At 39.1% G+C, this 16,148-nt stretch overlaps 1 long non-coding RNA gene and 1 pseudogene across 1 annotated transcript; both read right to left on the bottom strand.

Moving 5' to 3' along the window:
- Positions 1-1,648: 1,648 nt before the first annotated feature.
- LOC107592568 (vitellogenin-like) overlaps positions 1,649-16,148 on the bottom strand; it is a 15,811-nt pseudogene continuing 1,311 nt past the window's right edge.
- On the bottom strand, positions 5,799-6,198 carry LOC107592583 (uncharacterized). Its single transcript, XR_001609995.1, has 3 exons — positions 6,127-6,198; positions 5,941-6,024; positions 5,799-5,853 (listed from the first exon to the last, which is right to left on the bottom strand). It is a non-coding gene; the product is annotated as an uncharacterized lncRNA (long non-coding RNA).

The following is a 16,148-nucleotide window of genomic DNA, read 5'->3' as shown; positions in this document are numbered from 1 at the left end:
ACAAGAGTGTCTGCCTCCCACTAGGTACCATATTCTAATTGAATTAGTGAATTGGTGGGTTTTTGTTAAATGTGAGCCAAAATCATCACAATTAAAATAACCAAAGACTTAAACTACTTCAGTCTGTGTGCATTACATTTATTGAATACACGAGTTTCACAATTTGAGTTGAATTACTGAAATAAATTAACTTTTCCACAACCTTCTAATTTATTAAGATGCACCTGTATGTAACGTGGGTCTAGTGTTTCTGTAACATAGGCGAGCTGAACTGAACCCAAGTGTAGTTTATTAAACAAAAACGTGAATCCTATTAGTGATGGGACGATTGATAACGAGTCTCCGATGCAGTTTTCAAAGCACTATTGTATTACACACATAATACACTATCACATTTCTATAATTCAAATCCGTTAAAGGATTGTTAGGCTGCATTAATTAGGTCAACCAGAACCAGGAACACTTCCCATAACAACCAATGTACTCGCTACATCATAAGAAGAATGGCATCTACACTAATATTAGTTTCATTCTTATGGTCACCATAGCCATACCGATCCAGTCTGTATCCAGATCAGATGGTCACTTCAGTCACCCAGAACCAGTCCATATCCAGACCAGATGGTGGATCAGCACCTAGAGACGACCTATACAGCCCTGAATGTCAGCTAAGACCATGTCAACTAGATGAGCCCCAGAGACAGATCCCATGTTAAGACCTTGTCGGCCATCGGTACAATTCCTCAGCAAAGGCTACAAGAGCCAGACGAGTCCTCTGCTCAGTCTGACTTGTGCTGCAGCATGGAAATAAATCACACCATGTTGGTTTCATCTGGCCAGGGGAGAACTGGCTCCCCGACTGAGCCTGGCTTCTCTCAAGGTTTTTTTCTCCATTTCTGTCATTGATGGAGTTTTGGTTCCTTGCCACTTAATTTCTGGCAATATTGTCAACTTGATTGCACAGACACTATTTGAAGAGAACTGAACTGCGCTGGACGATGACATTACTGAATCAATGATGAACTGACTTTAACTGAAAAATTTGACTGTTTACTATTGTCTTCTTACACACTATTTTCCTGTTTAACACTGTAAAGCTGATTTGGCACAACTAGTATTGTATAAAGCACTATATAAATAAAGGTGACTTGACTTGACATGTAGAGTGTGAAGAAAACCAAGCAGAAGTGGTCCAAGGAGACATTCAAAATGCTTGCAAGCAGGTAGAAACAGTAAATAAATCTCAACTGACAACTGATTGAATAACTGAAAATGCACTTTAATACACTGGAAACTGGACTTTTCTCTCACTCAATTTCTGGGATATGGTATATAATTTGACAAGGTCACCCCAACAAGGTACCAACATTTTGATCAAATACATTTATTTACAATTGATGTAACAATCTTTTGACATTCTGAACATGAAGCAGATTTTGCAAATGCTCTACAATCGAACCAACTCTAGGCTGGAATATAATGATCAGTCTGAACATAATGAATAACTGTCACATTGAACTCTTGATGCACACTTCATTCATTTGACATTTAATTCAAAATTAATATTTTTTAATCAAACATCTTTGAATATCCATATCAGTCATTAATAAAATGTCAGGAATATTCAAATGATTCAGAACATTTGATGATCCATTTTACGATGTTGCCGGTTTGTTCTTCCAGAAGTGCTCTGTAACACCAGCCTGTAAAGAGAAAAACAGTAAGATACTGAGTTTACGCAAATACACAAGACCAGGCACAGTTTTCTGATCCATAGTTCATAAATTAACCTGTTAGGTTGATATGGTTAAGTTCACAGCTTCAAACCCCACAAGATCGATTGGTGAGGGAATTGCCTTTTTGTAGATAGTTCGCTAAAGTGGACAAAATAGCATTGTATCAGCCTACAAAAGCAGGAAGGCAATAAGACATATTTGAATTAGAAAAGATATATGATGTGTTCTTAAGACAACAACCTCTAGAATTTTCACTCTCATGTCAAAGGTCTCTGGTGAGGATGCAACAACAGTGACAGCTGCCTGCCGTTCTGGATTTTTCTCATATTTCTGGTAGAAACCCATTATATAAGAAATGCCAGGCACATACTCTTGAATTCTGAGGGAACGTTATGTGAAAATAGATTTATTGTCAGGGTTGAATATTGTCTCTTTGGGCTGTTGGCAGATAAAAGGCTACACCTTCATAGGCCAGGGGATTTGCTGGCGGACTTAGACCAAGTGCTTTTTCTGTGACTACACTTTCTGGAGTGGCATCTAAATCCTACAGCATAGAGAGAATGATAGAGCTTGAATAAAATGATTGAGTAATTCCTGGATAGTTATTCTGTAGATCATGTCAAGTTACATTTGCATGGCAAATTCACTGCTGCTCACTTGTTTTCCCTCTACAAATAAGGAGTATAGCTGTATTCTATAAAATCATTTGTATTTGAATTCGTTTACCAGCAGTTTTAAAACAAAGCTCTGGGTCGACTGAATAAAGACTTTATAGTGCATTACAGTATGTGCAGTAGTAATCAAGCTACAGTCTGTCTGTCCAATTATACATAACACAATACATAATCAGCCCCTTATAACTGATGAAGAGTAATGGCTGAGTCATGGTACCTTGAATACTCTGTGGCTGAGATTCATCATTTCACTGACTCCTGGAGGGTTTTTTCTGCCAGCAATGACCTGAATCTGATTTTTTTTCAATGGGGTTTTTTCAAAGCACCCTCAGCTTTAAAACAATTAACAAGTTACTGGCAGGAATATTTCAATCGAATTTTTGGATTATATAAAAAATTAAGTCAAGTTTCTAGTACCTGGTTCTAGTTGATATGAAAAGCGGGATCTTGGCATCAGCGCATTGCCTGAATTTCACCTCAGAATCCTCTGTCTGCTGCAGAAAACACAGCCGTTTAGTTTGCAGGATTTTCCAAACATCTCCATTTTGGCAATATGGTATTGTGAAGGCTGTTGTACCTTATCATCCCTTGAGGTGGGTAAAATACTGGCCAGTGGCAGACCCTGTTGGGAGTCCTCTGTCTCAGGCATCATAGGAGTTATTTTGAATAAGGATGGATCCTCAATGTTTCTCAAAACAGAGAACACATTAGAACTGTTGGATGTAGAGTGAGAAATCATCAGGATATTTGGTGACACCTTATTACATATCACAATGGTGCTGTAGAAATCATGGAAAACGTACTTGACTGAAAATAACTTTGATTGGAGTTAAGTTCATTTCATACTTTTGCTCTTTCCTGTTTATTTTCAAGTCAAATGCCCATGGCAGGGCACTTACTATCTTACTCTTCATCTCAGTGCCACACTGGAAAAGATCTGTGTTGATTCCATGAAAGACAAAATGATCCTTTGTCACTCTGTAAGCAGGAGGAAAGTCAACCTTCAGCAGAGAGAAGCAGGAAGAACCCAAAAATGAAAATATTTAGTGAACCTCCAGTGAATTTGACAACTTGAATTCTCACACAAAGCTATCTATCATATGATTTTAGACACCTTGGAATATATAGCACATGGGCTGTTTTTATGGTGTTCATGCACAATTACCTAGATTAAAATTGCAGTTATTTCAGTAGCCTAAAAAAAAGCTGTTTTATTTTAAACTAAGTGGGTTGTCTCAAGAAGACTGGCATTCTGAGATCACATAATCATCGAATAATACTCACTTTATTTCAGTAACCAGGAATAAAATCATGGCTGACTGCAAGTAACAAAATTATAGAGTGGCAGGGGTACTATTGGTTTTGCATGTTGCTACATCCACACCACTAGGAATCAGTGTCTAATTAATGAATGATAACTGATAACTTTTGATCATTACCCTGCAAAGCCATCTGTGTGTAGGGAAATATCTGAGCTTAGCAGCTCACCCAGATGTTCCTTGGGAGTAGGATTGATTTCAGCTTTAGCTGTAGACATAGAATATATCATGATTTTTGCATTTTTACAAGAACATTGTTATTAGAACGTTTTTGTTCAACATATGAGAACATCAGTCAAGTACAAATAACATCATAAAGACATTACAAGAACGTTGTTATGAGAACGTTTTCGCTCAACACATGAAAACATCAGTCAAGTACAAATAGAGATGGGTCTTTAATCTAAATTTGAACTGACAAGAGTGTCTGCCTCCCACTAGGTACCATATTCTAATTTGTTGAGATAGTGAATTGGTGGGTTTTTGTTAAATGTGAGCCAAAATCATCACAATTAAAATAACCAAAGACTTAAACTACTTCAGTCTGTGTGCATTACATTTATTGAATACACGAGTTTCACAATTTGAGTTGAATTACTGAAATAAATTAACTTTTCCACAACATTCTAATTTATTAAGATGCACCTGTATGTAACGTGGGTCTAGTGTTTCTGTAACATAGGCGAGCTGAACTGAACCCAAGTGTAGTTTATTAAACAAAAACGTGAATCCTATTAGTGATGGGACGATTGATAACGAGTCTCCGATGCAGTTTTCAAAGCACTATTGTATTACACACATAATACACTATCACATTTCTATAATTCAAATCCGTTAAAGGATTGTTAGGCTGCATTAATTAGGTCAACCAGAACCAGGAACACTTCCCATAACAACCAATGTACTCGCTACATCATAAGAAGAATGGCATCTACACTAATATTAGTTTCATTCTTATGGTCACCATAGCCATACCGATCCAGTCTGTATCCAGATCAGATGGTCACTTCAGTCACCCAGAACCAGTCCATATCCAGACCAGATGGTGGATCAGCACCTAGAGACGACCTATACAGCCCTGAATGTCAGCTAAGACCATGTCAACTAGATGAGCCCCAGAGACAGATCCCATGTTAAGACCTTGTCGGCCATCGGTACAATTCCTCAGCAAAGGCTACAAGAGCCAGACGAGTCCTCTGCTCAGTCTGACTTGTGCTGCAGCATGGAAATAAATCACACCATGTTGGTTTCATCTGGCCAGGGGAGAACTGGCTCCCCGACTGAGCCTGGCTTCTCTCAAGGTTTTTTTCTCCATTTCTGTCATTGATGGAGTTTTGGTTCCTTGCCACTTAATTTCTGGCAATATTGTCAACTTGATTGCACAGACACTATTTGAAGAGAACTGAACTGCGCTGGACGATGACATTACTGAATCAATGATGAACTGACTTTAACTGAAAAATTTGACTGTTTACTATTGTCTTCTTACACACTATTTTCCTGTTTAACACTGTAAAGCTGATTTGGCACAACTAGTATTGTATAAAGCACTATATAAATAAAGGTGACTTGACTTGACATGTAGAGTGTGAAGAAAACCAAGCAGAAGTGGTCCAAGGAGACATTCAAAATGCTTGCAAGCAGGTAGAAACAGTAAATAAATCTCAACTGACAACTGATTGAATAACTGAAAATGCACTTTAATACACTGGAAACTGGACTTTTCTCTCACTCAATTTCTGGGATATGGTATATAATTTGACAAGGTCACCCCAACAAGGTACCAACATTTTGATCAAATACATTTATTTACAATTGATGTAACAATCTTTTGACATTCTGAACATGAAGCAGATTTTGCAAATGCTCTACAATCGAACCAACTCTAGGCTGGAATATAATGATCAGTCTGAACATAATGAATAACTGTCACATTGAACTCTTGATGCACACTTCATTCATTTGACATTTAATTCAAAATTAATATTTTTTAATCAAACATCTTTGAATATCCATATCAGTCATTAATAAAATGTCAGGAATATTCAAATGATTCAGAACATTTGATGATCCATTTTACGATGTTGCCGGTTTGTTCTTCCAGAAGTGCTCTGTAACACCAGCCTGTAAAGAGAAAAACAGTAAGATACTGAGTTTACGCAAATACACAAGACCAGGCACAGTTTTCTGATCCATAGTTCATAAATTAACCTGTTAGGTTGATATGGTTAAGTTCACAGCTTCAAACCCCACAAGATCGATTGGTGAGGGAATTGCCTTTTTGTAGATAGTTCGCTAAAGTGGACAAAATAGCATTGTATCAGCCTACAAAAGCAGGAAGGCAATAAGACATATTTGAATTAGAAAAGATATATGATGTGTTCTTAAGACAACAACCTCTAGAATTTTCACTCTCATGTCAAAGGTCTCTGGTGAGGATGCAACAACAGTGACAGCTGCCTGCCGTTCCCCAAACCTTACTCTCCTTCCCAGCAGAAGGACTAAATGACTGAGCAGGAAATAAATTTGCATCTATGTAAATAAAGAATCAACCAGATCAAAAAAAGTCTCTAGCACCTGATGATTAAAAAACAAGATGGTGGAATACCTTTATGATGCTCTGAATAGAGTCTCCTCTTACATCCATTAAAAATGCTTCCTGTCCGAACATGCGGGCATATGCTGTCAATAGAGGTCTGTCTTTTGGTAGGTTCTGCCAGTCAGAGAGCTTTAAAGATCAAAGCATAGCCATTAATCTAATGACTGACATAAGTCATACATTTTCATAGATCATTTCATTAGATACATTTTCATTTCTGAGACTGAAGATGCTCACAATTGTCATTATAGTGGCAAAATCGGTGATTCCTAAATCTTTTTTGAGTTGAGGGATTTTTCCTGCTAACAGCTCTTTGAGTCCATCTGCACAGAAACCAAACTGGAAATATATGAAATATTAGATATAAAAACATGGTGTACAGTACATGATATTACGCTGCATGTTATTGCTTTAGTTTGATTACCTCAAGAAATTGCAATATTCACCCAATGAAATTAATTTTTCCCTTAAACATAAGTTTTGTGGGTACAAGACTTTCATTTTGCAGCATATAAATGTCGGCAGATGTCCAAAATAAAAAGTCATCTGATGAGACAAGAAACAGTATCAGACCATTCCCAGCATCACTAAAAGGTTGTACAACAAAGCTAGCAATTAAAAAGATGCTACACTTAATAACGATCAATAAAAAGCTCCATATTCTCTGGTGTTTTCCCATGTTCTGAGAAGCATTTTCTTTCTAATGTAAACTCACCATGGAACCAGTCCAAGTGCGCATTCTTGCTGTAGCGATAACTCAGGTGGCCAAGTTTGGGGGTAAGAATCTTTATGGCAATATTACAGGCAGTGGAGATTTTTAGAAGAAAAAAAAGGAATGAGGACAATTCAGATGTTCTGAAAGGAGAGGAGAAGAACACAGTACACATTTGAGCATGCCTACATATGTTGATTATCAGGGGTGCGGGACTTGGAAATGCCCTTGAGTAGAGAATAGGAGAAGCTGGCAATCTGCAGGTCAATTTCCTCCAAGAGGACTTCACTTATTACTGGGATCAGAGCTATTGATGGCTTGGTCTCTAGAAGCACCATACAGGCCAGCATGCGGATTTCAGCAGGATGAGTCCTTTGTACAAAGAGGTTCAAGACAATGTCCTGCACTTGGATACATATAAGAAGTAGAAAGAGGGTCTGCATCTGCTGAAAGTGGACATTGCTGATGGAGACATTTGTACTCATGATTTTATCAAGTAGCATCTGTTTATGCATCATTATCTTTTCTTGGTCCTGTAACAACATTCTTAACAAACTTAACCAGTATGGGAAATTAACACTCACTAGCAAATGTGAAAATGGTTTTGCAGTGGAAGGTAATTTAATCATATTAAGCAGCTGAAACATGTAAGAAGATATATTTTCAGTGGACTTTTCAGCCACGTTTTGTCAAGTTAGTTCTGCATCAGACACAATGTGATTTTTGGCAATCGAGATCTGGCGGTGCATTTTTCCACTTGGCCGAATGATTAGTGGACAGCTTACCTTGTATATGAAAGCTTACCTTGTGCATGAAATCACTTGCATGCTGCTGACAAACTAATGAGAACAAGAAACAATCTTGATGATTGTCATAGCTGAGGCACCAAAGCCGCTGTGAATCTGTTTGCCCAGAGGCTTACGGCACATTATTAGAAAATTGCCAATACTGGGTAAATAAATAATTTTACATACTTATTCCCAATATTTTTTTATGTAAGCTTTAATTACATCTCAAATGACAAGACATCAATTTAAAATCATGTTTTATATTCAACTAGTCCACAAACTCATTCTCTCAAATGGCTTGGGTATGCAGAGCATGTGCAGCTTATTTGAAAGGAACGTCCCTGGTATTCAGACCCTTAAACAAGTGGTTGATTATGATTTCACTTTTAACTTTAGTTAGTGTGTATTGTTGCTGTTAGAGCATAAACAACATCTGCAAAATTACGACACTCAAAGTTCAATGCAAAGGGAGATATTTTCTTCTAAAGCAATCACTGTTTAAGGACAAAAAAAAAAAAAAAAAAACTTCCTGGGTTTGTGACATCACTAACCCCAATATTTACATAAACCCCGCCCCCGGGAACACACAACTACCTGTAATGGTAATGGGGTGTGTCGTTTCCGGACAACGTGCACTAGGCGGTTAACGAATCACAACACCCTGGGCCAGCTAACCAATTTGAGCCCATTGCGTATTTTTGAGGGAGAGGCTTCACAGAACCAGGAACTCAACAGACAAGAACGGAAACACTTTCTGAAGGTAAAATAAAGGTAAAATATATGAAAATAATGTGTTTTTTGAAATTTTGCTTAACCATCTTTGCAATGTTTCTACACTTGGATTGGAGTCCACTTCGAGTTACATAAATTTGGCACACAGATAGAAGACAGTCTGATCTGTCACCATAGTTAGTTTGAAGTCTCTAACTCAATCCCTCTAGCACTAGGGATGCACCGATACCCCTTTTTCCAGTACTCACCCGATACCGATACTTTTATTTTGGCACTTGCTGATACCGAGTACCGATACCGATATTTTTATTGCATTTGTAAAATTTTTAAATATTGGGTACAGAAACCAAAAGATCATGTATAATGTTAGTTGATTAACTTCATTTATCAAATAGATACATTCAAACCAAAATTTATTCAGACACCTTCAACATTTCTCACATTATCACAGTTTATTCGCTATAGTTTAGAACATGGTAATACAATATGACAAGAACTCAGAGTTAAACTGTGTCAAAACAAATTCAGCTTGATAATGTTATATAACTTTGATAAAAAGGTATGTAATGGATTACAATTAACCAAAAATTATTCAGACATCTGTTAGTATGACAGTATTTACACAACTATCAATACTTAGTCAGCAAACCTTAGCCTTAATGACAGCCTGTAGTCTCCTGGGCATGCTGTCATCCAGGTTTATGCAAACCTGAACTTCAATTTTTTCCCAGACTCGGTCTGATTAATTTTTGGTCCAAAATTTGTATCAGTTTTACTTGTAGTCCACTGTATGAATAATTTTTGGGTATAATTTGTCACAGTTTACTTTATTTTGCTATCCTCACTTACATAAATGAACTATAGTGTCCTGCACCCATAGTAAAAAAATTTCAAAAATTATATCTGATCTCTGAATAATTTTTGGTTGACTGTATATCCTTCGGTTATTTTCACACTTAATTACTTAATATATTCCAAAGCCAATCATATAATGCAGAAACACTCAAGCAAGCAAAACATGCGCAACACGTGCACGTATTTGTACTGGTGCAGAATGAGAGGGACAAGCCTAGCACAGGCTGTTAGATTCACTTTCGCCAGAAAGTCGTGTATGCCTAAGGTTGAAAATAAATTATATTTATAGTGAATGCCCCTATAAATGGTCTTATTTTTACGATTTAGTTCAAACTTTCCAGTGATGTCTGTGAGAAAGGGATATTAACTCGACAAGCTCGTGCATGTGCACCGCCGCCCGCTCAATCCACTCAGCGTGCTCATCAGCTAGCGCACATCAGCTATACAGGCGTTAATACGGAATGTTTAACATTATATTAATTGCATACATATACTTCGTAGACATCCTTAATGGATATTTTTGATTATAACTTCTGAAAGGTATGGCCAAAAATAAAAAAAAACTGGTCTCTTTAGATTCAGTGTAGAATGCAGAGTCGAACCATACCCAATGTTCCCATGTCAGCTATTTTGGGCGTCGGCCATTTCGAATTTTGTTGTAAAATGTTAGAAATGCATTAGCATATCATTACAAAACTCGGTATGGGTCTTTGGCACCATGCCCTGATGGTACTCAAAAAGTTTCGGAGCAGCACCACCTTGTGGTCAAAAGTTATAATGAAATTGACAAAAAATACTAATCAATTTTGAGTATGCTAGCCTATTGTAATGAGTGTCTCAGCAAAACTTTGACATATTGACACCAAACTTTGTATATGCCATTATCACCTCACACTGACCACAACACATCAATTTGGTAACAGCGCCACCTATTGGTCAAAAGTGATAAGCCATTAAATCATATTACCAGTGTATGTATTTATGATTTTTCAGCCATTTTGACTACAATAACCTTAAAATGGCTTTAGTTACTCATTGTTACAGTTGGTCTGATGCTTGCTGCCTTGCTTGCTTCTGTAGTGCTTGGCCCTTTAATTGATGCTTGCATCTAGATTTATTATTATTATTGTAGCCATCTCCAAATCTGTGCCTCAACCCAATGTGGTCTCTGGAATTTATGGCTTGTTTTTTTGCTTTGATATGCATTTGTAGCTGTGTCTAATTAATTGGATATGTCACTCCAAGTGGACTCCAATCCAAGTGTAGAAACATTGCAAAGATGGTTAAGCAAAATTGCAGCTCTACAAAAAATACTAATCAATTTTGAGTATGCTAGCCTATTGTAATGAGTGTCTCAGCAAAACTTTGACATATTGACACCAAACTTTGTATGTGCCATTATCACCTCACACTGACCACAACACATCAATTTGGTAACAGCGCCACCTATTGGTCAAAAGTGATACGCCATTAAATCATATTACCAGTGTATGTATTTATGATTTTTCAGCCATTTTGACTACAATAACCTTAAAATGGCTTTAGTTACTCATTGTTACAGTTGGTCTGATGCTTGCTGCCTTGCTTGCTTCTGTAGTGCTTGGCCCTTTAATTGATGCTTGCATCTAGATTTATTATTATTATTGTAGCCATCTCCAAATCTGTGCCTCAACCCAATGTGGTCTCTGGAATTTATGGCTTGTTTTTTTGCTTTGATATGCATTTGTAGCTGTGTCTAATTAATTGGATATGTCACTCCAAGTGGACTCCAATCCAAGTGTAGAAACATTGCAAAGATGGTTAAGCAAAATTGCAGCTCAATTTCAAATGTCTGAGTACTTATATATCAATGTGATATTTCAGTTTTTTTTTCTTAATTTTAATAAATTTGCAAAGTCACAAGGGGTGTGAATACTTATATATATATATATATATAATACTGTACTTACACTGTGCGGGTCCCTGCTTGCAAGTAGTCTGAATGACTGGACTGCAGCGCTCTGTACCCTGGTTGGAAGCTTTTCAGCTCCTGCTGTGTAGCCTGGAAGGAACTTTAGGAGAGTCTTGATGCTGGAGGGATGAGCTGCATTTCCCAAGGCCTTCAGTGCAAGGATCATATCCTCCTCAGTGTTTTTACTCAGGCCACTTGTAGCCATATCCAATAATGGCTGAATAACATTATTTACAAACGACATGGTAAATGTAAAAATCAGAGTAATAAGTTTCACATAAAGCTTGCAGATTATAAAATCTGATATTTGTATTAATCATCTGGCATACAAAAGTAGGAGACCACAGATACCTGCACCACAGTGATGGGACAGGGATCAGTATACACACAGTATCTGTATACTAAAGGGCCATACGCCAAAACATACAAAAAACATACAAAACAAGGATGTGATTTACTAAAAGGAATTGCCAGGAACTCCTGGAAAGCAGAACAGAGCATAAGAAGGCGAATAAACATGTCATTAATGATTGCATAACAAATATTTAACTAGGTCACTGACTCATCTGAGCTAATGCCACTGACACAGGCTCAGCAGACAAGTGGTTAAATGCGACTACCAGTGCCTGTCCTGCCTCATTTGCTGTAATGTCTCCTGCTTTGAATCTGGTTTCAAGGAATTTTTTGGAAGACCAAAAAAGAAGTCAGTAGGAGAAGATCTAGGATTGCATAGTACTTAGTCAAATGTAAAAAAAATACCTGTGCTCATCATTTCCTGAGACCTCCTTCCATAACTGCTCTAGATTCTCAAGTGTTGCAACATGTAGCAACTGAATTAGATTCAGAATGTCTGTGCTGCTTGCACTGTCCACATGATATATGTTGGCCTGTGCCAAGCGCTTGATTAAATCTAAAATCTGTTGGGGTACAGGACAATCAAAATCGTCTCAGGTTACTTATGTAACCATGGTTCCCTGAGTAGGGAACGAGACACTGCATCCTCTAGGGGTCGCTATGGGGAACGCCCCGACATGACCCGTGTCTGAAGCATACAATGAAAAAACACCAACTCATTGGCCGGCGACAGCCATGACGTCACTACCGGTGCGACTATAGTATAAATAGGCGCCGGGAGCACACATCATTCACTTCTTCGTCTGAAGCTTGCGTCCGCAGCATGGCAAGAAACCTAGAGGACGCATTGTCTCGTTCCCTACTCAGGGAACCATGGTTACATAAGTAATCTGAGACGTTCCCTTTCATGGGAACTTCGAACTGCGTCCTCTAGGGGTCGCTATGGGGAATGGTATACCCACGCCACCATGCTGAGGGGAGTGCATGCCAGAACCATGGCGAGCACTAAGTACCAACTCTACCATATTGCTATGGGAGTTGCCCCTGGGACGTTAGACGGCTGTCAGTGATGTTATTCCCTACGGCCAAAGGCCTAGACGGGCTAGGACCCCTGGGTTTGTTCGGGCTCAGACCCGGACTTCGGGAAGGCCGCTATCCCGGTCTTTCTGCAGGTCAGCCTGATATGCTTAGAGCATCACCATCGTGTGCAATGAAGCGACAGCCAAACCTGCTGCTGCTGCGCATGCCCTGGCATCCAAGCGAGATGTCAAGGAGGGGAGTCTTAGAGGAAAAAACGGCCTCTTCCATTCCTTCTCAATGTTTATCTGGAAAACAGGAAGAAAGGAATGCTCACCTGAGCTGGAGGGTTATGGCCAGAAAAATAACGTTCATCAAGATACTTTGTGACGTCACTTTCTTCACCCGCTTCACGGAAAGTAAAGCCTCGCCGTGGTGCGGCCCATAATTTCTAAAAGCTCATCATACGCAGGGCAGGAGGATTGGGAAGGCTCAGCCTCAGCCTCAGCTTCTTTGCCCTCCTCAGACATTTCCTGCCTTTGCTCCGCTGATCCCAGCAGAGCACTGGCCCCTGAATCAGACAATGTTAATTCCACAACATCATCCTCCAGCGGCTCACTCTTGTGCACAGTCGACGATCGTGAAAGGGAAACCCCTCTTCAAACTCATCGGCCAGATCCACCCTTCCGTGCCTCAGCATCGGCGGGTCCTGAATCGCGGGAAGCAGATAGCTGCCCCTTTTTCCTCAAAAAGAGAGACAAACGAGAGCGGAGCTTTTTCTCTGGCGCCATACCACACAATGATACAACTCGTCAGAATGCTCTCGATGGTGCCTTTGTAGAAGGTGCACATGATGGGGGCTGGGGCTCTGGCTCTTCTCAGTTTGCGGAGGAAGTAGAGATGCTGCTGTGCTTTCTTGGCCAGTGCTGCGGTGTTGTCAGTCCAGGAGAGGTCCTCTGTGATGTGCACACCCAGGAACTTGGTGCTGCTCACCCTCTATATGGAGTGTTTGTGGCACTCCATATTTTACTGGTGATAATGGAGATGACTCCCCATTTAAATGAACAAAATGGTACCGATCGGATAGGTAGGATCTAAACCATCTTAAAGCCTGCCCTTGAAGATGTGACCTAAAGACAATGACGAGTTAATTATATTGAGAAGCGGTTCTTCTGCTACAGGTTACAACCCTTTCAGTAATTTAGTGGGTACAGGATCTAACAGGCATGTTGTTGGTTTAGATGCAGTGATAAGTTTATTTAGCTCTTCCTGTCCTAGAGTTGTAAAGCACTGAATCACTTTGAGGTACATATCTATATCAGTTAGATCAATTCCATGCGATATAATTAAATCTAGCATATGATTAAAATGATGAGTGGGTCCGGTGACGTTTTGCTTGACTCCAAAAGAGTTTATTAGGTCAGTAAACGCAAGTCCTAATGCATCATTTGTATTATCAAAGTGAATGTTAAAATTAGGAGAGAATGTCACCCACTAAACAAATAAGAAGATCAAACATTTGCGAACATCTGATATCCAAGCATTCATTTAAATCTAAATAAACACACATGAATACACTCGTCTAAGCATGATTAGGAAACAATTTCCATTGTGAACCCTTAAAATTATATATAAAAAATATATCTATTTTGTAAAACTGTTTTTTTTTCTTGATTGCCTGTGACAAGAAAGAATCAACAATCAATCAATCATTTACTCCTCATCCTCATGTCATCCCAAATTCCCATGACCTTTGTTCATCTTTGAACAACACTTATGAACATATTTTAATTTAGGCTTTTATTCACATAAACATTCATCAATGCACATGTACAGAGAACAACAAATAAGGTAAAGGAAAGCTCAGACTTTGTGCTTGATGTATAATAATATAACTCACAAACAAAATAATAAAATTAAATTAAATCCAAAAATCTATAACTTAATTTATTTTGTGGAACTCAAACAGGGACAATTTGAAGAACCATGGTTTTACATGCAATTACAGTGAATAGTGACTGAAGCAGGAAATTAATATAGGCTTATAATTTTGGCTAGGGCTTGCCTGACCCCAGGCCTCAATGCCCCAGGTGATGGCCCCCACCACATGGCCTGAAGGCTAGAACCACCCTTTTTCTTTGTGAATAAGAACCCCACCGACAAAGAGGAGGGATGGATGGCGCTGGCTGTCAGAGACTCGGTTAGATATTTCTCCAGTGCCACCCATTGTATAAATATCTATCTGGTGCAAACAAGGAGAAGTGTCAAGAAGGAAGTCGATGGCGAGCTGCATCTGGTGAAGTTGGCCTGAACACTCAGTGACCCACACAACCAGAGCATCCACAGTGAGCCAGGCAGTGCAGAGTACTTCCTAGTGATGGTTCAGCATAGATTCCTGGCGCTTCAAAGGCCATGCAAAGCGATGATCCTTCTGCTGGGTCCATTGCTGGCCAGTGTGTGATGTCACAATCTCCGGAAGGAAGGACCCAAAAGCAGAAAAAAGCTCAATACATACTTAATTAATAAATCAAACTCAAAATACTGGTGGCAGTCCGTCAGACTCTGGGCTGGGTTCAACCAAAGATGAGAACAAAAATGAAGAATAAACAACATGGGAAGACTGGAAGAGATGGAAGACTGTCCGTGAAGCGTCAGAGTCCAAAGTAAAAATGATTATTATTGTTATACTTTATTCTCAAATTATTGATGTTAACAACATCAGCATTGCCTATAGTGTGTATTAGCGTGTAGATTTCAATTTCTGTACAGTCTAACCTCTAATTGTCATACCGTTCAAATCTCATATTACAGTTTTTCTCGATTGCTTAAACACTATCACCAGGCTTTTGAACTAAAATTTCATAACCATAACGCCATTTATCAAAAAGCACACCCATTTCCCTAAACTATAAACACTATTCCCCTCTTTGACACATGAATCAGATTTGTTGAACTGTCACTGCAAAACTCTACACACAAATCCCTTCATTTCTCATTGCCTAGACCATGTTGTCATTTAGAAAGCACTAGCATTCAATATTGTTCACTCAAGTCAGCATAGCTTGAGCTCAATTAGCACACAGTTACCCAGGTGGAAATACTAAGAGTCAAAATTTAACACACATCAATCAGATCCTTCAATAAATAGATAAAAGGGCCCGAATCAGTTCACTGAGCTTTGGACCAATGGATCCACAGAGAAATGAAGGAATAGGTCAAAAAGGAAGAGGAAGAGGAGGAGGAGGGAGAGGGAGAGGAGGAAGAGGAGGAGGAGGAGGAAGAGGACGTGGTGAAGGAGGAGGGAGAGGAGGAGGACGCAGTGAAGGAGGAGGGAGAGGAAGAGGACGTGGTGAAGGAGGAGGGAGAGGAAGAGGACGTGATGAAGGAGGAGGAAGAGGACGTGGTGAAGGA

This window comes from Sinocyclocheilus grahami, unplaced genomic scaffold (genome assembly GCF_001515645.1).
Source record: "Sinocyclocheilus grahami isolate Dianchi unplaced genomic scaffold, SAMN03320097.WGS_v1.1 scaffold154.1, whole genome shotgun sequence".
Lineage (NCBI taxonomy): Eukaryota > Metazoa > Chordata > Actinopteri > Cypriniformes > Cyprinidae > Sinocyclocheilus > Sinocyclocheilus grahami.
Note: the sequence above shows the minus strand (reverse complement) of the source record. Positions and strands in the feature narration are given on the sequence as shown.